This window comes from Thermobia domestica, chromosome 2 (assembly GCF_964235325.1).
Source record: "Thermobia domestica chromosome 2, izTheDome1.hap1.1, whole genome shotgun sequence".
In the NCBI taxonomy this organism is placed as follows: Eukaryota; Metazoa; Arthropoda; class Insecta; order Zygentoma; family Lepismatidae; genus Thermobia; species Thermobia domestica.
The window spans coordinates 243,284,037-243,309,741 of record NC_137455.1 but is presented as its reverse complement, the minus strand read 5'-3'; the positions used below and the strand labels follow the sequence as shown (position 1 = coordinate 243,309,741).

The 25,705-nt window shown below is 31.8% G+C and overlaps 1 long non-coding RNA gene across 1 annotated transcript; it reads left to right on the top strand.

The window, feature by feature from the left end:
• Nucleotides 1-20,902: 20,902 nt before the first annotated feature.
• Nucleotides 20,903-23,054, top strand: LOC145679806 (uncharacterized). Its single transcript, XR_014130561.1, has 3 exons — nucleotides 20,903-21,003; nucleotides 21,710-21,791; nucleotides 22,920-23,054. It is a non-coding gene; the product is annotated as an uncharacterized LOC145679806 (long non-coding RNA).
• Nucleotides 23,055-25,705: the final 2,651 nt, after the last annotated feature.

Genomic DNA, 25,705 nt, shown 5'->3' with positions numbered 1-25,705 from the left:
GCGTTTAAAGTTAATATATCATTTATTTGTAAATTTAAAAAAGAAAATACGATACAAGAACATAATTTTAAAACTTCAAATGAAATAATACTCGAATTTACAGATTTAGATGACTTTTGTAAAAAAGCTTCATACAAACTCATAAGAGAAATGGAAGAGTTTCAAAGTAAAGGATCTGGATGGATGTTACATTCTATAGACTTTTTAGAATTAAGAATTAATAAGTGTGTATCAATGAGAGGTTCCTCTTACATAGAACTTCCATACATGATTAAGAAGAGAAGAGCATGTGTTAATATAAAGAATAATGATCAAAAGTGTTTCCTATACTCAGTCATATCTGCATTATATCCAGTTAAACATGGGCAACATGGAGACAGGGTCTCTACATATAAAAAACATGAAGATAAGTTTAAAGATGTTTTTAAAGATATCCCATTTCCTGTACAAATTACTGATATAGCCAAGTTTGAAAAGAGAACTGATATTTCCATTAGTGTGTTTAGTTTTGATGATAACTATTCAATTTTTCCACTTCGAATCGCACAAGAAAAGAAAGAAAAACATATTCATCTGTTATATCTTAAAAGTGAAAAGAAAACTCATTATTGTTGGATTAAAGACTTGTGGAAGCTTGTAGGCAGTCAAATAACTAAAGATGGTCATAAAAGATTTCTATGTGAAAGATGTTTAGCTAAGCATTTTAAATCAGAAGAGTTATTAAGAGAGCATGAAAAATACTGTGGATTATACTCAGCTGCAAAAATCGTTTTACCAAAAGAATGGAATAAGGTACTTGAATTTATTAATCATAAACGATCTTTGAGAATTCCATTTACAATTATTGCTGACTTTGAATCACTATTAAGGGAAATTATTACATGCCAACCTGATCCAGAAAGATCTTATTCAAACGCATATCAAGAACATAAACCAAATAGTTTTACATACTATGTCAAAAGCACTTTAGATTCTTATAAAAGCAAACCAGTAGAATATATAGGAGATAATGTATCAGATGTATTTGTAGAAAAATTAAAAGAAGAAGCTATTAAAATTGCAAAGATTTATGATACTTATAAACCTATGAGTCACCTTACAGAAGAAGAAAGAAATATATTTGAATCATCTGAAAAATGTCATATTTGTGAAAGAACTTTCGAAGAACTTCCACGCTTATTAGAAAAGAAAATAGAGAGGTTAAATATTTTAACTAGTTATTTAAAAAAGAAAATCGAAGAAGGTTATAAACATCTAGAAGAGGAATTGTATTTGAAAAAAGATGATGATGATATTGATGATATAGATGACATATTAATAGATATAAAAGAGCAAAAGGAGGATATAGAAGTTATACTTGATGAATGTACTAAAGAATTGAAAAAGACTATAAACAATATAAAATCATGTATAACCAAAGTTGCTGATCATGATCATTTAACTGGAAAATTTAGAGGAGCTGCTCATTCTTATTGTAACATAAAATATACAAACCCAAGATTTATTCCTGTGTTCATTCATAACTTATCTGGATACGATACACATCTATTTATAAAAAGTTTAGGAGGCGGAGAATTAGAAGAAAAGATAACTATAATACCTAACACAGAAGAAAAGTATATTACATTCTCAAAAACGATAAGATACAAGAATAAAGAAAATAAAGAACGATCAATCCAATTAAGATTTGTAGATTCGTTTAGATTTTTATCAAGAAGTCTAGCTGAATTAGCAAAAAATTTAAAACCAGAACAATTTAGAGAAACATTAAAATTCTTTCCTAAAAATGTAATTGATTTAGTAAAAAGAAAAGGTATCTATCCATATGATTATGCTGATTCACCTGAAAAACTAGATGAACCTGTTCCACTATCTAGAGACAAGTTTAAGAATAGATTAACAGGAGAAGATATAAGTGACGAGGATTATAACCATTATCTATTAATCTGTAAGATATTCAATTTAAAAACTTTAAGAGAATATACTCAATTCTACAACAAAACAGATGTACTTCAATTAACAGACATTATTGAAAACTTCAGAGATACAGCTCTTAATACATATAAATTAGATCCTGCATGGTATTTCACAAGTCCAGGCTTCTTCTGGGATGCAATGTTAAAGATGACACAACAAAAATTAGAATTGTTAACTGATTATGATAAACTGCTCTTTATAGAAAAAGGTATAAGAGGTGGAATTTCTCAATGTTCAAATAGATATGCAGTAGCTAATAATAAGTATCTAGAAAATTATAATCCCAAAGAGAAAAGTTCTTACATAATGTACATGGATGCAAATAACGAATATGGATGGGCTATGAATCATCATATGCCTTATGGAGAATTCGAATGGAAAAAGGTTATTAATGGTGTAAATGATAAATACTGGATAAATAAAATATTAGAGACAGACGATGAGTCTAATACTGGATATATACTAGAAGTCGATTTAGAGTATCCAAAAGAACTTCATAATAAACATTCAGATTTACCATTAGCTCCTGAAAATTATATAAACAACAAGAAACTTCCAAAATTATTAACAACACTTTACGATAAAGAAAACTATATATTACATTATCAAAATTTAAAATTCTATGTGTCACAAGGTCTCAAAATTAAAAAGATACATAAAATATTAGAATTTAAACAATCAGGCTGGTTAAAGAAATATATAGAATTAAATACAGAACTTAGGTCGCATGCAAGGAATGATTTTGAAAAAGACTTCTATAAACTAGCGAATAATGCAGTATTTGGAAAGACTATGGAAAACATAAGAAAGAGAGTAGATATAAGACTAGCACATAATGTAGAATTAGCAGAGAAACTAATAGCTAAACCTACTTTTAAAGATAGAACTATATTTTCCGAAGATTTAGCTGCTATTCATATGTAGAAGACAAAAATTACTTTTAACAAGCCTATCTATGTTGGGATGTCTGTTCTGGATATATCTAAAATTTGTCTATATGATTTCTATTACAATGTGTTGAAGAATAAATATGGAGATAAAGTCAAACTATTAATGAGTGACACAGACTCGGTTATAGCACATATAGAAACAGAAGATGTATATGAGGATATGAAAGCTATGTATGAGCATCTAGATACATCTGATTACAAAGATAATAACAAATATGGGATAAAACAAGTTAACAAGAAAGTATTAGGAAAATTCAAAGATGAACTGAAAGGTGAAATCATAGGAAAAGTCGTAGGTCTCAAATCAAAGATGTATTCAGTACAAGCACCTCAAATAGACCTCGAAGATAAAGACTTTAAAAGTAAATTTGATAAAGACAAATGTTGTAAAAAGGCAAAAGGAATAAAATCGAATATTGTTAAATCAGAAATAACTTTCAAAGATTACGAAGATTGTGTCTTAAAAGATTATGAATTATATAAAATGCAAAATACTATTAGGAGTAAAAGACATAATGTATATTCAGTAGAAGAAAACAAGCTAGCTTTAAGCTCTTACGATGATAAAAGATACATATTAGAAGATGGGATACATACTCTAGCTTGGGGTCATTATTCGATAGATTTAAGGAAAGAAGATTTACTAACAAAGCTAAAAGAACTAATGGATAGCTATATCAAAGGGAGACAAGAAAAAGAAAAGCGAAGAATAGAAAGTTTAAGAAATGTTTAGATATAAGTTTTAGATGTAAGTTTAGGTGTAAAATTCTTTTATGGTTATATATCATAAAAGTAAATTGAAGATGTATCCTGTATGGGGTCAATGTGGGGAAGATGTAATTTTCGATGTGTATAATTAGATTCTATGCTGGGGGGATTTCATATATAAAAAAGCCTGGTTTGAGGAAGTGGCCCCAAACTGGTTTTATGAATACTACTGCCCTGCCATGAATTTTCATTTTATGAAGTTCCCGTCGGACTCTGTTTTCGATGAAACCAGGTTCTATAGGCCGGAATTGAGTTCAGATGTAATTTTCATTGCAGTGGTATTCTTTTTTAGCTGCTACAATCCTTTTTAATGCTCTCCGGTCCCTATCTGACAGGATTGTCTTTCGACCCCACAATGTTCGCCACTGTTGCCACTGAAGCTCCAACCAAATGGGCACCAACGATCATGCCTCTTTGGAAGTCTGTCAGGTCGCCCATTTTACCGCACCACTTTCACACCACGACACTCACAGGTGAACTTGTTACTGCTAACGGAAGAGGAAGGTCCACACGACACATTGAAAACAAAAGAACAATCGGCAACCGGAACACGTGTTGTACAGTGAAGGGCCAAACTTACGTGTCCTGTATGAAGTGTTTTTAGATTTTTTGTCCACCTCTGGCCCGGATATATATATAGGGCCCGATCCAGGAATCTCTGAGGGGGGTATACCAATAATTACCAGTACATTTGAATTAAATTTGAGTTTTTTAAATGCCTTTAGGCATCTGTGATGTGAATGAGGAATTCCTTTGGAAATGCTAAGTGTCTGGTCTCGAATTCTTTTCCTTCCACCTTCAGAAAATTGACTCAAACTATTGATTTTGCAAAACTCTCTGCTAGCTTCTCACTTTAGATAGTGTATATTTACAACGGAAGGGGGTGCACGTTTACCCTTGCACCCCCTAAATCCGGCCCTGTATATATATAGTAGGTGACTTGTGTATCTTATTCCGTAACTCATTGGGTCCCACTATTTTTTTATTTTTATTTTTTCATTGATCAGACAGGACTCCAGTAAACAGGAAAATATAGTTACAGTTTAAGGTGTGATTCGATATTCTGCAAGTATTTATATATTTAATTGTCAAACGAACAAAATGAAGTAGAATTTTACAAGCGTAAAACTGTTCTAGATTTTAGTATTAATAAAAACTACGAATATGTTTACAGCTCAAAAATAAATTGAATGCTCTTCAATTGTAGTCCTTAATTAGCTATGGTCAAGAAGATGGATTTAAGTTGTTTTGTGTGTGGTCAGCTCATTGGTTTCCATCATCTTTAATTCTGGAACTAAATATAACTAATTTTATTTTTCGTTTAGAAATAAAATAGTCACCTTTAGCTCGTAACGAAAGAGAGAGCATAGTGCAAAATGTCACTATGGCATTACATTTCGTTATATAAAGAAATAAAAAAAAATACATTTATAGTTGAAAATGTCAGAGGTAATTTGACAAATATTATGAACAATTCTATAATATGTAGAATTAAGTAATGGTTTATAATAAAATAAACTGCAATGAAATGCAGGGTATATGAAGTTAGCAAAAATATTTGCCTCTATGAGCTGAAATACAAGTTTATTGAATAGATAGGGAAACTTCACCTTGAAATATACACCATGAATTTGATATTCGATAGAATTTGAAATATGTTAAGATCATGGGATCATTTATCATAGGATCATGTTTTATATCTCATTTTGTTCAGAATAGAACATCCTTTCCAACTGTACTACTCCTTTGTCCGTATTATACACCAGAAACTGGAAAATCGAGGAAAACTGGGAGATTTTTCGATTTTTCGAAATTTTTGAATCCCTCTGGTTCGAGCCTGGGTTCACGTAGGGATATGAATTTTTTATGAAAATACGTAGTTATGTACACAATACGTGTGCTAAATTTAAATCCTGCAAAATTTACATATATATAATTTACTGCATCGTTACTATTTGGCCTAGAGTCATGGTTCAAACGCCATTTTCTTCAGTATAACAAACCCTTTCCAACGATACCACTCACATGTCCCAATCATATACCTGAACTGGAAAATTCGGGAAAACCCGTTTTTTCTAAAGGATCCCCCCGAAACACTTCACCACTTTGGCCAGTGGCGGCTCTAGCCCGGGGGACCTAGATCTAGGATTCTCTGAGGGGGTGCACCAATAACTACCAGTACATTTGAATTAAATTTGAGTTTTTTTAAATGGTTTATCTGTGATGTGAATGAGAAATTCCTTTGGAAATGCTAAGTGTCTGATTTCGATGAATTCTTTTCCTTCAACCTTCAGAAAATTGACTTAAACTATTTATTTTGCAAAACTCTCTGCTAGCTTCTTACTTTAGGTAGTGTACATTTACAACGAAATGAAATGAATTTTGTTAGTTTTCAGCCCCACGGTTATAACGGTTAGGCTAAAGGAGGCGGTGAGAATGAGAAATGAATGAAATGGTGGAATGAAGAAAGTGGAAGGAAACCCACGTACAATGTGTTTGTCCACCACAAAGTTCACTTGGCGGGAGCAGGGTTTGAACCAGGAACCCATGCACCAGAGGTGAACGCTCTACCACTGAGCCACCGCGGCCGATATATTTACAACAACGCGGGGGTGCACGTGCACTTTTGCACCTCCTTAAATCATGCCCTGCCTAGGACCCCAGTTTTTTGAGTCAAAAAATAATTTATTATTTATATATTTTTGAAAGTTTATAGTAAAGTCATGATATACCTATCATAGTCTGGGGTCTGGCTGGCTCCCCGATTTTTTACCTTCTACATCCGACACTGACTCTGGCCCGGCCCTGGGTTCACGTAGGGATCTGAAAATTTCCTGAAAATACGTACTTACGTACACAATGCGTGTGCTAAATTCCAATCTTGTATCTTGAAAACAAAGGGATGAAAATTTTTTGAAAGTCTGAATTTAGGCCGCACACACACGTATACCTAACCGGCTAGCGTACGCGCCTTTGGCGTGGGAGACCCGGGTTCTATTTCCAGTGGGAGCTCATGTGGTTTGGATTCCACGTTAATCAGTAGGTCCACGTCTCACATAGCATCACAGGACATTAAACTCATTAAACTCAAAATCAACTCAATCATATTATAAAAATTTACTGCGTCGTTACTATTTGGCCTAGAGTCATGGTTCAAACACTATTTTCTTCAATATAACAAGCCCTTTCCAACGGTATGACTCACATGTGCGTATCGAACACCTAAAGCGGAAAAATTGGTAAAAATCAGAATTTTTTCTGAAAAAATGGCCCCCTCGGAATAGTTGCGACCCTCAGCCTCGGGCCCAGGCCTACTCAAAGGTGCACACAATCCGTGTGCAAAGTTTCAATCTGGTATGTTAGAAACTAAAGGCTTGAAAAAGTTTTGAAATTTCCTCAAGGATAAGTCACTTCCCTCTGTCCCCACTTGGCGCCACCAAGATGACCATCTGATTCCAAAATGCATCCTTTTTTTGACCACTAAAAAAGCCGGCCTAAATACCTGTTATAGAACCTAAATAAGCGGTCAAAGACAACACTTACGCCATGGTATCTAAAGATACCATGAATCCTAAAAGATTTAACGAGAAGTTGCGTAGTTACGGATTAGTATACAAGGTATATACAAGGTACAAGGTATTAGTATACAAGGTATATTAGTATACAAGGTACAAGGTATATTAGTATACAAGGTATATATATAGATGAGGGGGGTGTTGTATGTTTAAATACTTGGGACAAGAATGTATATTTTATCTTTTAATTTAGATATATTCTGTGGACACAAATACAAAAAATGAATTAAAAACCCCAGCAATAAAATGACACTCGTCTTTCAGCTTACTATTAACGATTCTTAAGTGTCTAAATAGGCAACACCGTTCTATATTTCTTTTCTTTTTTAAACATAAACACAATTATATCATTGCTACGGACATGATAATTGCAAAAGCCGCATAATAGTTCTTTTCCATTTCAAGCTCTTTATTTTACTACGGCGGGAACACAAATTACCAAGAAACAGGAATTGTCCTTTCACAAGTGGCAGGTAGAAACGCACACACACACACCACAAGCAAACATCGTGGCCTTGTATTTTTCTGAAATAGTTCACATAACCTCCGAAAGATGTCAGACTCTATTGACCTCTGTGAGGGATATCTCCGAGCGATATCGCCGTGTGTGAATAGAAAATATCTCTCTTGCATATGATAAAAAAATCTCCACCCTTGATGATTTATCATAACCACGTCTAAAAAGGGCCTTAATCCAGTGTCTACTGTGACTGCCTACGACAATAAAACTTGCCCTTCACTAATGTTTATATGGAATATGAGACTATCGACTATGAATGCCTGCAGCAGAGAGCAAGAGGGGACAGTTCACCCCACTCTTGTATTTTTGAAATAGGTTTGGTTCTTTGAAATATACCTAAAAAATATTCGATTTGTTATTTCCACATACTACCCAGCTTAATATACAATGTGTCAAAAAATCAACCTACTAAGTTTGGAACGTTATTTCTTATATCAAATGAAAAAAAAAAAAAAGTTTTGATGAACATACTGTAGGTCAAAAAAATCTCTTTTTTCAGATTTATAATCCGCCAAAAATTAGGAAAATCACGTTTTAAAAACACTCTAGCACAAAAGTTATGGGGTCTATCGCACGTGATTCGACGGATTTCGCAGGAACTCGTATGCGCTAGTAATAATTATTTGTGTGTAACAGTCTTCTGGTATCCACGAAAACAGTACCCAATTAGTATTTAAAAGTGTGTCCTCGTACACTAAGTTACTTTTTACAAGTCGTTACGTTGATATCAGGGGATTGTGAAACATGGGTAATTAGATAAGAGGAAATACTAGGTATTGCCTAATTTTTTCAACCGCTTGCGAAAAGGTCCCATTATTTTTAAGCTAGGGCGTTTTAATTCTTTTTCGGCTTATTATACTGAAAGAACTCGTTTTAAGACCTATATGTATTAAAACGTTTTACTTTCATTTGATATAAACACTCATGTCCCGAAGTTTCAGTTGATTTTTGACACCCTGTATTAATACTAGGCTTGTATACAAATTTAAAATAACACTGGCACATGAATTCACAGATATATATGGAAACCTCCTAGATGATATAGTAATTAATGTGAAATATGTAAGCATCTCCTAAATCCATTTTTGATGCTCTCAAGTCGAAATTAATTTGACAAAATTACAGATGTACATGAAAAATTAGAGTGTTAGAGCTGAGGGGAGTTGAGGAAGAAAATAACACATTTCTTGCAAATTGCCTGAGGGCAGGGGCGTATGCTGTGTTGGGCACTCGGTTTTCCCTCCACGAAATCTGGACTTTTCTGTAAGTTTGGCCTAATTTTAGGGGCAGTTCTGCAAATTTTAATACAATCTGTCCTCATACTGAATTTAGGCCCCCACTAAAAAGCCTCGGACCGAAAAAAACGAAAGGATTTTTTGGTGGAAAAAAGTAATGAAATTGGTAGGTGGAAAGGTGAAAAAAAGCACCATTTTTGGTTTAAATTTGGTGGACTGAAAACTATCTTAATTAATAACACAGTTTCACAAGGGTCATATGTTTGTGATAATTCACTATTCTGAATTCAAATCTGAAATTAGAATTTCGCTACCAGGCATAGTTTTTCAGTAATACAGGGTGTCTCATAAGTACATGACACTGCTAAGTATTAAGAATATTGACGGCATATACGGTATGTATACATATATACAGAACACGGCGTATATTTAGAAAAGGAAATTTCCAATGTAATATCTGGCAACACTATCAGTTTCGATTTTCAGAGATTAACAAGATTTTCCACCAGTGTTTTATTCTTCCAATGAATCCAATCTGATACTACCTTTGATTCTTGTGAAGTTAAGCTGTTACTTCTACTTACTTAAAACTCAGGTCTTCATGAATGAAAAATCAAGAAAAACATGAACCAGTATGTTATTAGACGACTGCTTATGTATCAGTAGAGACAACAAAGACACCCACTACAAAACATAATATAAACCAGTAACTTCTTAATCACTATTTCATTCTCAGAGAACTTTTTTGAACATGTGTCTGTACTTATGTAACACCCTGTATTACTGAAAAAGCAACAATGATAAGGAAATTTTGATTTTAGACTTCAATTCAGCATGATGAATTACTATAGAACTACAGATATAGAACTGTAAATGAAGAATGCAAGGGACATTAAACTCTATGAGTTGATAACTTCAGAGACGTAACTAAGTTATTTTGCGCCCGGGACGAGATCTTGTTTTGGCGCCCCCTTCCCCAACGTAAAACGTAAATACAGTGAAACCTGTCAACTTGGCCACCTCTCTAAGTTGGCCACCTGCTTATCTTGGCCTAGTTCGTCTTGAACCTGCATTTTCCCATAAGACATTCGTTACTTACTACTCTATAAGTTGGCCACCTGTCTATCTTGGAAGTTGGCCACACTGAAGCAATGTTTACCCTATGATGATAATGATAAATTTACCTGCGTATCTTGGCCACGAAAAATACAATTTTGTTATTTTTCTTAACTCTTTCGAATTCCCATATGAGAGGCACATGTTCTGTATTTGTGACTGGACAGAAAGAAGCATAGATTCGCACGATTTGTTCTTGGAGGTCAATGGCCAGAACACTACCCTCATAAAAGGGTGGTGAAGGAAGATGTGACTAAGAAAAAGCACGTACAGGAATTCAGGAAATGGTCGTACGTATTTGTTTACCCTCTCTGTTTTGGTAAAACCATTTGCTATATCGGCTCCTTTCATCAGTGGGAAACTTTAGTAATTCCGGAAAATTCTCAAGGTTAGAGCTCAATTGTCATTTATTGGCACCTGACTGGGTGTCAAAAGGTAGCGGAGGTTTTGAGATATGAATTCCCTCAAGATTTTCGCAAAACATCTTTTGCTCCGAGGGAAACTTTTCTATTAGTTCATTAACAAGAGGTAGTTAACTACAATATTAGAATGTGCATATCTGCCAAAAAGAATACAGCAAATATGCCTAGAATGAACCACCATTCAGTAACAACTGAAAAGAAGTCATATAAATTGCATATGAATTTCTCAATTTATAACTTGGCTTTTCTTGTTTTCAATCTGAATAACTCAGTGTGCTATATATCAATTTTAATAAACTGCGTACATACACTTCTATTTCATGGTTGTTTGTGTTATTGTGTTTTCAATCAGAATAATCCAATGCACCAGACTAGTTTTCAGGAAGAGAAAGGTATGCATATATATAAACATACTATCAAGAGCGCCGATCCTGGGAACCGAGGGGGCCTGGGCCTTTCCCCCCCCCAAAGCTCATGTGGCCCCTATTTTATTTATGAGTATAGAAAATTTGGTATAATTTGAGTGCAATTTGTCCTAAAATCTGCATATATATATACCGGTACCTTCTGCATCTGAATGCCCCCCCCCAAATTTACAGAGAAATTGGCGCTCTTGCATACTATAGTAATATTTTCTAGTACTGTATATTTTTATGATTACTCTATACACATTATTTATAAGTAGCTGTCGTGCCACTGCTTATTAAAATTTTACAATCAAGTAATACTAGAAATCCTATTCTAAAAATACACAAATCACACTCATTTTCTGTAAGTTGGCCACCTGTCTAAGTTGGCCACTTTTCGATGGAACCGATGGTGGCCAACATAGACAGGTTTCACTGTATATAGCTACAGTAAAAAAAATCTTCGTTTTGCACCCTCTCAATCCGGCGCCCGGGGCACGTACCCCGTCTACTCACCCCCAATTGCGGTCCTGGATAACTGACAGGTGAAAAAAAAATAAACCGAGTTGATAGTTTCACATTTTTTTTCTTTTTTGGGCTCTATATGGTTCTCTATTTCCCATATGTACATATGCTATAGATAAGGTTTTTTCTAACATTGGCCCAAACTATTTTATTTCACGGAAGATAACTTGTGGTTTTAGCTTTAGTCGTGAGTACCAACATTTTGTAGTTTCAGCAAATTTTTGTATGGACACGTTAGTATTTATATTCTCCACAATCTAAGATAGGATGGGAACTTCTCATTTCTACATCTATTTTTTTTTTCTGTGATATCCGTTTTGATACCTCTCCTATTATTTTGTTACATATTATACTAGTAAACATAATTTTATGCACTCTTGCATATAAGAAATGGATACAATGAACGTTAATACTGGTGAGAAACGAGAAAGAACTGATGGATAAGGAACGAACACAAAATTTGGTACGATAATGAGCCTTGTAGTCTTAGTTCTAGAAAAAAGAGTGGAATAAATCCCGTGTCCATGATGACGCCAGTAGGATAATAGGGAATTTATATACCATTTTGGTAATTGAAGTAATGAGTATTTTCAATGAGAGTCTAATTACGCTAATAGCGCAATGAGTATTTTGCAATTGAACTCATGAACGAGTACGATGTATGTAATTGAACTTATAAAAGAGTATGGGGTGTTAATGATAATATGAATTAATTTTTTATATGACTTACATATGTAATTGTTATTTACGTACGACATAATGTTCCGCACAATGAGATGAATCCCTAATTACGATTTTTTTATGATTTACATATACATAATGTTTCGGAGAATGAAACTAATTTGTAATTATGAATTTATGTTGTTGTACCAATTAAAATTATTGAATAAATAAATAAAATATATTTACTTACCATTGACGTCCTTTGGCGACGCACGCCGATGAAACAAGAACCGCACCGACCGCCCATGAGAGCGTTGAGACCGGAACTGACCTTGTGATGCCGGAGTGTTTTTTTCGGGGACAATGCACGTGTTCGCAATAGCTCACACTATACGTGTCGGAAATTTATTTCTGATGAGGAATCGTTTACTTGTGCCCACTTTACTTTTTTATTTTTGTTTGAGTATAATTGACATATTATTTTAATCACCGAATTTTCCTGTGGATTTTAATATTATATAATCAACTAAAAAATAAAATATACCACAAATATACTTTAGTTGACTAAAATATTTTATATAAAAAGGAAGAAAAGAACACTGCTACCATCTATTTTTTAAAGGATGAAAGGTTTGTTTGGTGAACTAGACGGTTTTCATTGTATGTTGCGTAAAAGCTTACAGAAAGCAAATATATTTTAGCGATACGGAGAGGAAGTGAAATATTGAGGGTGACAGGCCCTCTTTTGGGACTTTTTTGAATTACATGGGAACACTTTTTTTTTGTTTGTTTGCGGATGAAAGGAGAAGGGTTAAAAGTGATTTGACATTTCTGGAACCATGTTATTGAGAATTTATGAGATTTGTAAGAGTTTGGATTTATTGATGGGAGGTTGACACGTGTACGGAAATAGGGGGTAACATTAGAGGATTTCATGTGGAGCAGAATTGTTAGAAGAAGATTTTGGCCATGACAGAGAGAGAAAATGTGTAGTTAAAATTCCAAGTATTGGAACATCTGTGACATACACTTGGGTAAGGATATATTGTTATTTCTTTGACTTGGAAGCGAGAAAGTTTTGGACAATGTTACCGTTTGACACGAAGGTGTGATATATGTTTAGGGACATTTTTTTGAGAATGACTAGAGTTTGTTTGCAACAAGAAGAGAACGGAAATGAGTGCTATTGTTTGAGAAAACATTTGGAAATTCTAAGAACGCCTGTTTCTTTGAGAAATAATTGAGACTGTTGCTTGACCTGAGTTTGAATGGGAACACAGGACGGTGCAAAGCATTGTATTGATTTTTTGAAGTTTAAGTCATTTTGTTGACCTGAAGAAGAATCTTAGTTAATGTCAGTAGACCAAATTTATGTGACTTTTAAAGAAAAGACCAGGCGGATTTGAAAAGGCAAGGAGATACAGTTTTCTGTGTATCTTTGTTCTTAAGGGAGGTATATAGAATGACTTGGGTTTGTAACACCTGCATGTGAGGTGGTTGAAATAGATTACTTTGAGAATGAAACATTTTGTCAGATGAAAGATACTCGTGTTTGAATAGAAGAAGCTATTCTTATTGTAACTTTTAGTTTGTTAAGAATTGAATATAGTAAAGAAAAATATATATCATGTCCGTGTCCTTTTGACTTGAACTGGAGAAAGTTTTTCCAAAGTACAAAAAAATTCTTTGTGGTTCACTCGCGTAACCTTTACTATTTAAAAAGAAAAAAGAGAAAAAAGAAACATAATAAGATTTATTTTCCAACAACCTAACAAGGTATTGCCCCCCAGAGTGCAGATATATCTATTGAAACTTGGAAGAGAACATTTTCAAAAGTATTGAAAAAAAAAGTGATTATTTACCGTATTGTACTGGGTTGACTTTTGTTAACAAAAGAGTGTTAAAAATGCTTTTGGGCGAAGCGTTTTTTTTGTATTACTGTGAGAACAGAACTTGACCGTGGGTTATTGTAGTAGGGTTTCTTTGTAAGTTAGATTGAATGAACAGAAGATGGCCACGTGTGTATTTTTTTTCTTTTACGTTTCCCTATATAAGATTTCAGGAGAAGGAAGTTAAACTCATAGTTGATTTTTGGAGTGTTTGTGTTAGATGCTGTTCCACGCCTGAAGTTTGAAGGGGAAAAGGTAACTTATTATTTTTTATTAATTAAGTTAAGTTGCGTTGTTAGCCCAATACAGGACGCATTATACTTGCATATATTAGAATTTAGATATCGTGTTTACCTTTATATGGAATGACGTTTTGTTGCTTATACTATTTGAGGTTGTGGGAAAACAATACGAGACCTAGGTACCATTTGGCATTTGCGTAGTGTAAATACAAGGAGAAGTGAAATATTTTGTTTTAGTTTTGCTTAATTTTGGAACTTGTGAGTAAAAAACTAAAAAACAGATAATGTTGGAAGACCATTGAAGACTAGTAAGAATTAATGTACTACAGTAGTTAACTATTGCTCAATAGTGAGGCTATATGAGACGTGGACCTAAAGTGAAATCTAAGCTTTTGCTTAGAACTAGTCCGAGATTTGTTATGCCGAAAAAACACGTATGTTAACCGCTTAGTAAGAAAGAAGTTCTGTTATTATTATTATTATTATTATTATTATTATTATTATTATTATTATTATTATTATTATTATTATTATTATTATTATTATTATTATTATTATTATAGCTGTTTTTGATTTTGCGTATTTTAACAGTGAGGAGACAGAACCTGTATTGTATTATACATGAGGGACCACAAGCGGAAGTTTTACGGAGCACCTATTGTTTGTGTTTAATTAAATAAAGACAGGATTTTAAAAAATGAGGCCTTAAGAGCCACCACTGTTGGAAAGACTTACTGGTTATTGTACATAGATCTAAATTTTTTAGTGCTTACTCTGGAAATTAATTGAAGACAGGAGTAATGCCAGTTTTTTACCAACAATATACGATTTATGAGAAGTAGTAGAAGTGAAATTTTCTCGGTTTTTATATTTGTAAATGAATTGCAAACTGTGGGAGAAGATCACCTATGTTTGTGGCCTTCTTTCCTTAACTACATTGTGGAAAGTGAGAACATAGTATAGAATGTAGTTAGAGTATGACATTGTCTGGAACTGATTTCGTATTATGTCAGATACTGTTTGGGACAATTACTCTGTAAGAACATCTTTAAAGCGGATATACGTATTATATTTTACCCGTAACAAGTGTACTAAATGCCGGGAATATAAAATAATTAAGTGAGACTTGATTGTGGCTTGGTTTGCATGATAAGAACGCATGGAAAAAACTTATAGTAGATGTAAGATTTGAAAAAATGATTCAATGTTTATATCTGTTTAAATGTGATGCTACAATGATGTACAGGACCCCCCAGGCTTTAGGCTCCCCCCAAAATTTGTCTCTTTAATACTAAGTTACTATATTATAGACTAATGCTATTTTTCCCCGCTTGCGGTATTCCTATAGTTAAGTATTTTTTTCACTACCGATACTTTTTTGTGAGGCGGGGATGTATTTGACACTTGTGTGTTACACTATAGTATATATATGCATTTAGCTGTATGATAATAATGAATGTGGAACACATTAAAATATTATGGTCGATAAGCCTATGAAATAACAAAGAAAATTTACGTGGTATGTTGAAATACTTAGCTTCAGAACCTCAAAAATATTAATTTGGCCTACCCTGTAAAAAATAGATAGAATTGCAGAAAGACATGAGGAAAACACGCAGACAGAGAAACTTATTGCTAATATTTAGTACTGTTTCCACTTTAATGTGATTTGATAGGACGTGAAAGAATTTCTTTAAGTAATATGACGTGAAAATATGTTTTAGGCTACGTGTTGTATTAGTTGGATGTACTGCAGACACAAAAGATAGTTTTAATGTCCTAATTTTGGGTTCTTTTAAAAATAATATTGTACTTGACTAAGATGTACAGCATTTTATATACTTTGGCTATATGAGATAGTGACGGTGGGATTGAAATTTTAAATAATAGTAGCTGGAATTTTTTGTTGGGAGCAGGGCTTGTTTATTGTATGGAGAAGAAATTGTAGGGTTGCCTTACTTGTTTGGTAGGAAGAATATTGTGTTATTTGCGCATAACCCTGCCCATTTTGAAAAAATAAATGTATTTTTTAAACGATATTAGATTATAATCTTTGACAACTAATGCAGCTAACTAAAACTAAATTTCTGAACATTTTTTTGTTTGGAAGATCGGGAGGAGATCGAATGGAATTTAGATAATAATGTTCATTCTGCTAAGCCGCACTAATTATAATAAATATTATAGTTACGTTGGTATATTGCAAAGAAACTTAGGAAGTCTAACTTGGAAAGTATTTACACCTTTTTTGAAGTGTATCAAAAGACAGGAACGGAGGGAAAGAGATGTATGCAAGTCCTTATAGGAAAGTAATATTTGCATATACTACTTTTAGGCGCTAATAAGAAAGGAGGGCCTTGCAAATTTGCGAGGGGGGTTGTTAGCATTGCATTTGGGAACCATTATTTGTTGCACCCTATGTAAGAATTTTTGATAGATCCGCGATAGTTTGCACTGAACCAATAAGGAATTGTTAGAGCAGGGAATGAATAGAGTTTTACTTATGAGATGCATTGAAACGATGTTAAGGACAATTTGACGGGGGACGAAAAAAAAAAGACTGTTTATGTTTGGAAACTAATTCATTTCTGCGAGTAATAGGACTCAATTTTTAGAAATGAAGGAATGCAGGAATTAGGATAAGATGTAATGTAATGATTATTAGATTTATGCGTTGTTTTAGTGGGCGATGCATGGCAAACCTTTGAAATGTGGGTGTGGAGAATACCGACAATTGGTACGGAACAAATGGTTGCAGAAATGAAAACGAAGGGACTGTAGTTTGAGTGTGTGTACTTTTCAATTTTAACTGATTATTTGACGTTGCAAGGGGGAAAATGTGAAGCATACATATTGCAAAATGCGAGCATGGAGAAGAATGTAACCTAAGATTTACTCTTTGTTGACTGCGTCTAGATATTGAATCTTTTGTTTTCCTCTTACTGGATTAGCTTTTACCTTATCCTCTATTAGTGTTGTGCGATATACTATTTTATTTTTTGGGCGCCATGAAACTTTTATTGACTTATGACCGAGAGGTTTTTTTTAATTAGCAGCAGTTATACACTTGCCGTGCTTTTTTGAACGTTGTTTGCGCCTGATTGTTTATTAAAGAATTTTTTCATTATATAGAGGGTAAAAAAAACACATATACTTATTTTGATTGTACTTGTTTTGCTAAATTTAGACTATTTTACACTTTTCGTAACTAAACTAAACTCCGGTAATATTATATTATTCTAAGTATCCTTAGTATAAAGTAGCAATAGGGCGAGAAAAGTATGGAAGGGGTAATCATGTATGTATAGAACGTAAATCGGTGTAAACAGATGTGTCATTGACACAGTTTGTGTTGCAATGACTTGTACGAAATGTGAGTATGAAGAAAATAGGATTATAAGGAAACGTTACAAAATGTTGGATTAGTATACTAAGCGAACGAGAATTTGCTTATAGGAAATGTTACTGCACACTAAGGTTAATTGTACTATTATTGCGTGAAACAAAGAAGCAAAACAACGGAAATATTTTTTGTAATACCGATAAAACGTAAAAAGGTGACGGTGACTTACATTGATTTGAATAAGCTTATTGATACTACAAATTTTACGGAACAAATTTCCCTTGACATGATATTTAAGTGTTGTTCTTTATGAATTTGATTTTTATCTATTGGTATTACAGAATGTGTTTGTCTAACTTTGGCATTACTATTTTTTGACTTTTAACTAAACTTTCCCAAACTTGTGTCCTTCCAACTATGTTTTTTAGCTTTTCTTTTAATTAGTACTGTAGGTTTAAATGATTTCTTAGTTTAATATAACCTATTACTGCTGATAAAGGAATATAGCTATCACTTATTGTGTCTTTGCTATGAACTGAAATTTTCCTTTCGTGATTTCTGCCTATAGGTTTCCACTTTCTGTTAGCCACTACAGTTCCTGATTTTATTTCCTAATACGAACTAAATTAAATTTATTTTATTTACGATTTGCCTTGGCTTCCCAACTGAAACATCACTTCCTAGTCTGAACTAAAACTTAATTTGTTGTATTTCCGTTTTGCTTGGCATCCAAAATTGGTTGACAGCAATAATTATGAATTATTTTCAATTTTTTAAAGATCCTAATGTAAATGACTTAACATACGGCCTACTTTCTTTCTTGTAATGTATATCTTTGCCTATATAGCTTTTTTTTCTAACCAAAATTTCTTTATTTCTTCAATTGTTTAGTTCTGTATACCTACCTTTCTTTTATGTCTCTCTTCAGCTACTTAGTTAGATGTATGTAGTTACCTATCTTTCATCTCTCTCTTCAGCTACCTAATTAGATGTATGTAGTTACCTATGTTGCATCTCTCTCTTTAGCTACCTAGTTAGATGTATGTAGTTGCCTATCTTTCATCTCTCTCTTCAGCTAGTTAGCTAATTATATGTAGTTACCTATCTTGCATCTCTCTTTTCAGCTACCTAGTTAGATGTATGTAGTTACCTATCTTTTATTTTTTCTCTTTAGCTACTTAGCTATATATTTGTAGTTATCTATCTTGATTTTTCTTTTTGTCCTTTTTTCTTTGCTCTTTGTGTTACGGTATTAAAATTCCATTTCACCTATTGCTATTTAAAATATTTGTTTTCAGTTTTCTACATGTATTTCTTTCTATACACCGCTTACAAAATAGTATCCTCTCTTGCTTGAGTTTGACGAACCTATGGAACTTAATGCTACTACAACTTAATTTACCTTAGCTTTGACAACATGTCTTTTAAGTAAACTTTATATTTTATATCTTTAAGTTATCTTATTCATGTTTCTCTTTTTTATTACTAGTATCTGTTTTTAAATTGGTTTCAAGATGCTCTATCTTATTTCTGTGATTACTTCATTCGTAGTGCTTGGTAAATCCTTTTGCTTGCATTCTTTAGTGATCTCATGTTGCGAGTTATATTTGATGGCTTTTAGTATGATCTAACCTAGATGATCTGAGTATTTTATTTTGAATTAATTTAAGTTTCACTTTTTTGATATTCCTGTCTTTGTACGTTTCATTCTTCTTAATGTAACTTATTATTTTTAGTTTTGCGTATTGCCTAATTTTTTTCTTGTAAATAATGCTAAGTAAGAGTTTTTAGGCTTTGTTAATTAGTCAATATGAAGTTATTAATAAGCTCATACATGATTTTCTTTCTTGGAATGTTCCTATTCTGAGCTAATCTTAAGCTATTTGAAAAGTTTCTGTCCCTTGGTTGCTAATCTGTCTGTTTAGTATACTTTTTGCTTGGGTTCTTCTCCTTAGTATTCTCCTTGTTTGGGTTCATATCCTAGTTGGTATTATTAGCGCTACTACTGGAATTTCTAAAGATGTTTGTCCGATATTCTATTATGTTTAGTATTTTCCTTGCTTGGGTTGTTTTCCTATTTGGTATTATTAGCACTACTACTGGTATTTCTGAAGATGTTGACTGCTATTTTATTGTGTTTAGTATACTTGTTGCTTGGTTTCTTTTGCTTTTTGGTATTATTAGCACTACTAGGGATATTTCTTAAGATGTTTGGCTGCTATTCTATTGTGTTTAGTATACTTTTTGCTTGGTTTCTTCTGCTATTTGATATTATTAGCACTACTAGTGATATTTCTCAAGATGATTGTCTGCTATTTTATTCTGGTTAGTATTTTCCTTGCTTGGTTTCTTCTGCTATTTGATATTATTAGCACTACTAGTGATATTTCTCAAGATGATTGTCTGCTATTTTATTCTGGTTAGTATTTTCCTTGCTTGGTTTCTTCTGCTATTTGGTATTATTAGCACTACTAGTGATATTTCTCAGGATGATTGTCTGCTATTTTATTCTGGTTAGTATTTTCCTTGCTTGGTTTTTTCTGCTATTTGATACTAGCACTACTAGTGATATTTCTTAACATGCTTGAGTACTATTCTATTGTGTTTAGTATTTTCCTTGCTTGGCTTCTGCTGCTATTTGCTATTATTACCACTACTACTGGTATTTTTCAAGATGTTTGTCTGCTATTGTATTATATCTTCTTTAACCTAACCCAAGCTATTTGACATTAGCTATCTTGTCTTTTATCTTTCTGTATATAACAGAAGCTTTCTGTTTGTGTATAATCCAAATTTGTTGTTTTGTCATCTGTCTTTATGCATGTTTTTTGTGATGTTTTCTTCTTATGCCTGCCTTTGTTTTTTCTTTGTATTGTTTTTTCGTACTCTGTTTTCGTAGACATTTTTTTTATAAATGTTTCCTTTAGATCTCTCATTATAATACTCGCAACTCACCAAAACTCCATTGACATCTCCTGTATACCTATCTTGAACAAAATCCACCTCTTCCTAGTATCTTATAGTACTGATATTTGAAAATTTAATTTAATTCTAACAGAACCAAATGATTTATACATATTTCAGAAAATATATATCTTTAGATACACTCAATATCATGTTCTTCTATCTTATATTAGGCATACCATATAGTATACTAACATATAAGATAAATGTAGATATATCTGTAATGTAAATATAGATATATAGTTAGATATAAGGTTTTATACTATATAGTATATACTACAACACATGTTATGTTATATTTTAGATAATTCTTTTGTGGCAATACCATTATTTCTGGTGTAGTACTAAAAGTATCAGAAGTGACCAGCAAAAGTACCAGAGGAGCAAGATATTTTCTGCTACCAAAGGTATTATTTTTTATTCCTTTGTGTTAAATTACTTAAATAGAGCAACTATGTTGCTGCAAGAGTATTATTGAAAATAATACGAAATAATAAAAATAAGAAGCGAATTATTTACAAGTTCACAGCGTAGCTGCTCTGAGCTTGTGTACCAAGCGAAATAATAAAAAAAGATACGATCCGATAAATAAGCGCAGTTTTCGTAGAAAACGAATTTGTTAATAATACGGGAGGTTAAATAAATAAAAAAGAACATTGAAAGACCAAGTAGAAATAGTCAATCATATAAAAAAAGGAACATTGAAAGATCAATAGAAATAGTCACACATAAAAAAGGAACATTTAAAGAACAAGTAGAAATAGTCAAACATAAAAAAGGAACATTTAAAGAACAAGTAGAAATAGTCAAATATATAAGAAAGAAAGAACATTTGAAACAAAGTAAAAATAAAAAGAAAGGTTAGCTTAAGTTAGGTTAAGTTAGTTTGATTAAACATTCTAATATTGATAGCATTTTAACAATGAGTGTTATTTAAAATAACACGACTTACTTGTACGTTCGCAGCGTAGCTGCTCAGAGCTTGTGTACCAAGCGAAACATAAAAAAGAAATAAGCGATATAATAAAATGATCACACACTCTACGAGTGTTCTCCTTAAAATGATCAGAAGAATATGAAAATAAATTACACGTGATATTTCTTTTATTTCAGGACAACAGATTGGAGATTGTAGAAAACTAGTAACGAGAAGTTAGAACGAAATTCCAAAGTATCAAAGTTCACAGAAGTTAAAGTAAGTATCATAAAGTCTGCTCGAGGAATTTTTAGATAGTACACATTATTTTATAATATCTAAAGTTTATTTTTTCACATGCAATATTTTTTGTAAGATAAAGTTGTAGCAGTTTACACTACTTTAAAAAAATTTAAAGCATGCATTTTGTTATTGCGTAACGTTTTTTTGTTAACAACAGTTAAATTTCTTCTTGCATTCCTCTTTTCTTTTGAATTTATTTTGTTTACATGTAAGTTTTTTTTCTGTGGCATGCAATTTGTTTCGGAATAGTAGCACACATCATAGTTTTAAGTTACATGCAAGTAGTTATGTTATACAGTTAATTCTTATATGATGAATATTATTGTAAATAATACGAGAGAATAAGAAAATAAGATGGGAAAAATGAATACTTTTATCACTACTTAAAATTTTCGTCTATACAACACTTATTTTTTAAAAAACATGTATATTTTTTATTTGAAGTTTGTCGTGTTTGAATTTTAGAATACAGTTTTGTTAACAATACTTAAAAAACTTTTTCTTGAATGCAACATTAGTTATTTTTTAAAAGCATACATTTTTCTTTTATGTCAAAGTTTGATTTGTCAGCATGCATTTTTAACAACACTTAAAAAAGTTTTTTTAATTACATGCAACATCAATTATTTTTAAAAGCATCCATTTTTCTTGTACTGAAGGTTTTTTTTCACCATGTAATTTTTAAGAACAATTTTTTCTAATTTAAAGTTTGTCGTATTTCAATATTTTTAGCATACAATTTTGTTAACATTAGTTAAGATTTTTTTTGCATTCAGCAGTTAAATGTTTAGAATATATACTTTCATTACGTGTAAATAAATTTTAAATATACAATTACTAGTAACAACATATTTTCATTACGTTACGTTTGTTAAACGCATAACAAAAAGTTTTGACAACATGCATTTAATGTTTACATGCAAATTAATTTTAAATATACAATTACTAGTAACAACAAATATTATCATTACATGTTACGTTTGTTAAACGCATACCAAAAAGTTTTGACAACATGCATTTAATGTTTTCAACATGTAGTTTAGTAATACACATTTTTCACTTATAATGTTTCATGTAAAGTAATATTGTTTCTTATTATTACAGCACCCAAGTGTTTCATCTCAACTGTGAAAACAAGAGACAGATTTCCTAAGTTTGACCGGCGGTGGTAAGTGTTCATACATTTTTGGTTAGTTTTTTTAAATTCGTTAGTAAACAGAAATATTTTTATCTACATAAATGAATTGGCAAAGTAACAAACAAAAGATTTTAATCTAGTGAAAAAAAGAAATATAAAGAATAACTAAAATTAATTACACAAAAATAACTTAATTATGAGCAATTGAATTTTTACAATTAACATAGTTACAAAACGTATGAAGAATTGTATAGCTACAATTTAAATAAAATTTATGTTTGCAACCGTTCATATTAAAATTGCAATGAAAAAAGTTTCATGTAATGAAAAGAAAGTGTGAAGAATTGCAAGCTTACAATTTCAAAAATTGTAGATTGACATTACACAGTTAAAAGCATACGAAGAATTACAATGAAAGAATTTCATGTTACGAATCGTAAGAATTAAGAATTGAAATTTAGAACTAACGAGTTTCATGTAATGAATTAATTATACGTACACAGAATAGCTGTTCTATATTTTTTGTTTGAAACATGCAAAGTAATGATAATTACATTTTCTACATTATAAGTAACAACTTACTAATACAACTTACTAATGCAAATATTAATTTTCACGGAATATAAAGTAGTAGTAGAAAAAAATGAAATATCGCTAATTATTACTTAATGTATAAAACTATCGTTAGTAGTCACCAACAACATTTTAGAAATAAAGTTACGCTTACATTAAAATGATATCAAACTAATTTGTTTGTTTCATAATTTTGTTCACTAATAAATTTCTTTTGTTAATGATTCTTTTTTTTAAATTTTTCGTTTTCATCACTGATTTTGTATTGTATCTTTACTTTGGAAACTCTAAATTTGTTGGGAGCATGTTAATTATTTATTCTTTCGTGTTATTTATTATAACACTCGTAAACGAATATTTGGAAACGTTAAAAGTTGTAAGCTGTTAAATAATTTGCTTCTATGATTTGTTATTTAGCTTTAAACTAGCGTAACCCTTTTCTTCTAACCTATTTCTTTTTTGTATTTCTTTCTTTATTTCGTTTAAATTTCTTTCTTTTTATGTTTCCTTACTATGTTATGCTATTTCCTTTTTATGTTTGCTACTGAATCTTTTCCTTCCTTAAAATGTTTCTTTTGTCTTATTATGTTCAATTTCTCTGTTCTAAACTAAGCTAACCTAATCTTTCTTTTATTTATTTATTATTTTGTTTTCCATTTGATATTTTCTTACTATGATATTTTCTTCCTTTTTTGTTGTATTATTTGTGTTTGCTACTAAATCTTTTTTCCTTTGTCTTATTTCTGTGTTAAATTTCTATTCTAAAGTAACGATACTAACCTAACCTTTATTTATTTATTTATTTATTATGTTGATTTTTTTATCTAAAACTAACGAGACTAAGCTAACCTTTTTTTATATTTTGCTTGCTATGCAATTTTAATTTATATGCTTATTGTAGAAGCTTTATGAACAACAGGGTTGGGAGAATATTAGGAAACTCGTTCTTAAAAGTTGTGAACTGTTACATAATTTGTTCTAAACTTCCTTCCTTTTATATTTTTCTTGTATATTATTTTTCTTTGATAAGTTTTTCTTCTGTATGTTGTATTTGAATCATTAATGTTTTTCTTGTTATTTTATTTTGTTGGTTTATGTTGTTATACTTTTGTTGTTATGTGTTGGAAAATTTATTTCGGGAAATTAGTGTGTGATTATCGTTTTTCTACAAGATTACAAACTAAATCATCTGAATACGAGACTTTAAACTAAATGCCTTTGAGTACGAGATTACATATTGAAAAGTATAAATCCAGCGCAACAAGCCGCGCCGCGCACTATAAAATTACTAGTGTTAAAGTAAAGTAAAGCCAATCATCGTTTTACTCTGTGTTGTTAAATTATTTATTTTAAAATACCAATTTTGTTACAAAGTTACATCTAATAATAAACTTTAAAGTATATCTTTGGTGATCTTTAAAGTTACAAGTCTTTTGGAAGTTACATTTACTAATCGTGTACGGGAATTGATGATACATTCTTATGTTTATGTTCGGTTAAGTTCCACAATGTTCGGAACCATTCGTGTGGTATATTAACCAACATGTAAAGGAATTTTGGATAAACTCTCATGTTCATGTGCGATTAAGTTCGGCAATGTTCGGAAAACTTCGGGAAAGTTCGGTTAAGTTCGGCAATTTTCGGAACTATTCGTGTTATACATTTACCAACATGTACAAAAATTCTGGATAAACTCTTAAGTTCATCTTCGGTTAAGTTCGGCAATGTTCGTAAAACTTCGGTAATTTTCGTCAAACTTCGGGAAACTTCGGCAATTTTCGGAAACCTTCGTGTGGTATTTACAATATTTTCGTGTATATAAGACAGGTAAAATTCAGCGGACACTTAGTAGTAAAGAATCAATGAAAAAGTAAAGACGTTTCTGGTTTACACTGCGTGGTGCAATTAGCCTGAAGAGAATTTTACTACGGCAATTTGTAAATTACAATTATCGGAAAGTACTGAAGGATTAACCGATAAAGTTAAAAGTATATCTTCGGTGAACTAAAAAATATAGTTAGTGAGTGGCAAGTGGTAGTGCATCAATACTAAACTGAAAAAGTTACGGGAAGTTTTATTATTATAGTTAACGGCAAGTGTTAGTGCAATTACCGATAACCTTTTAAGTGTATTTTCGGTAAAGTAAGAACTAAATCTTTTGTGAACTGAAACAAGTTAC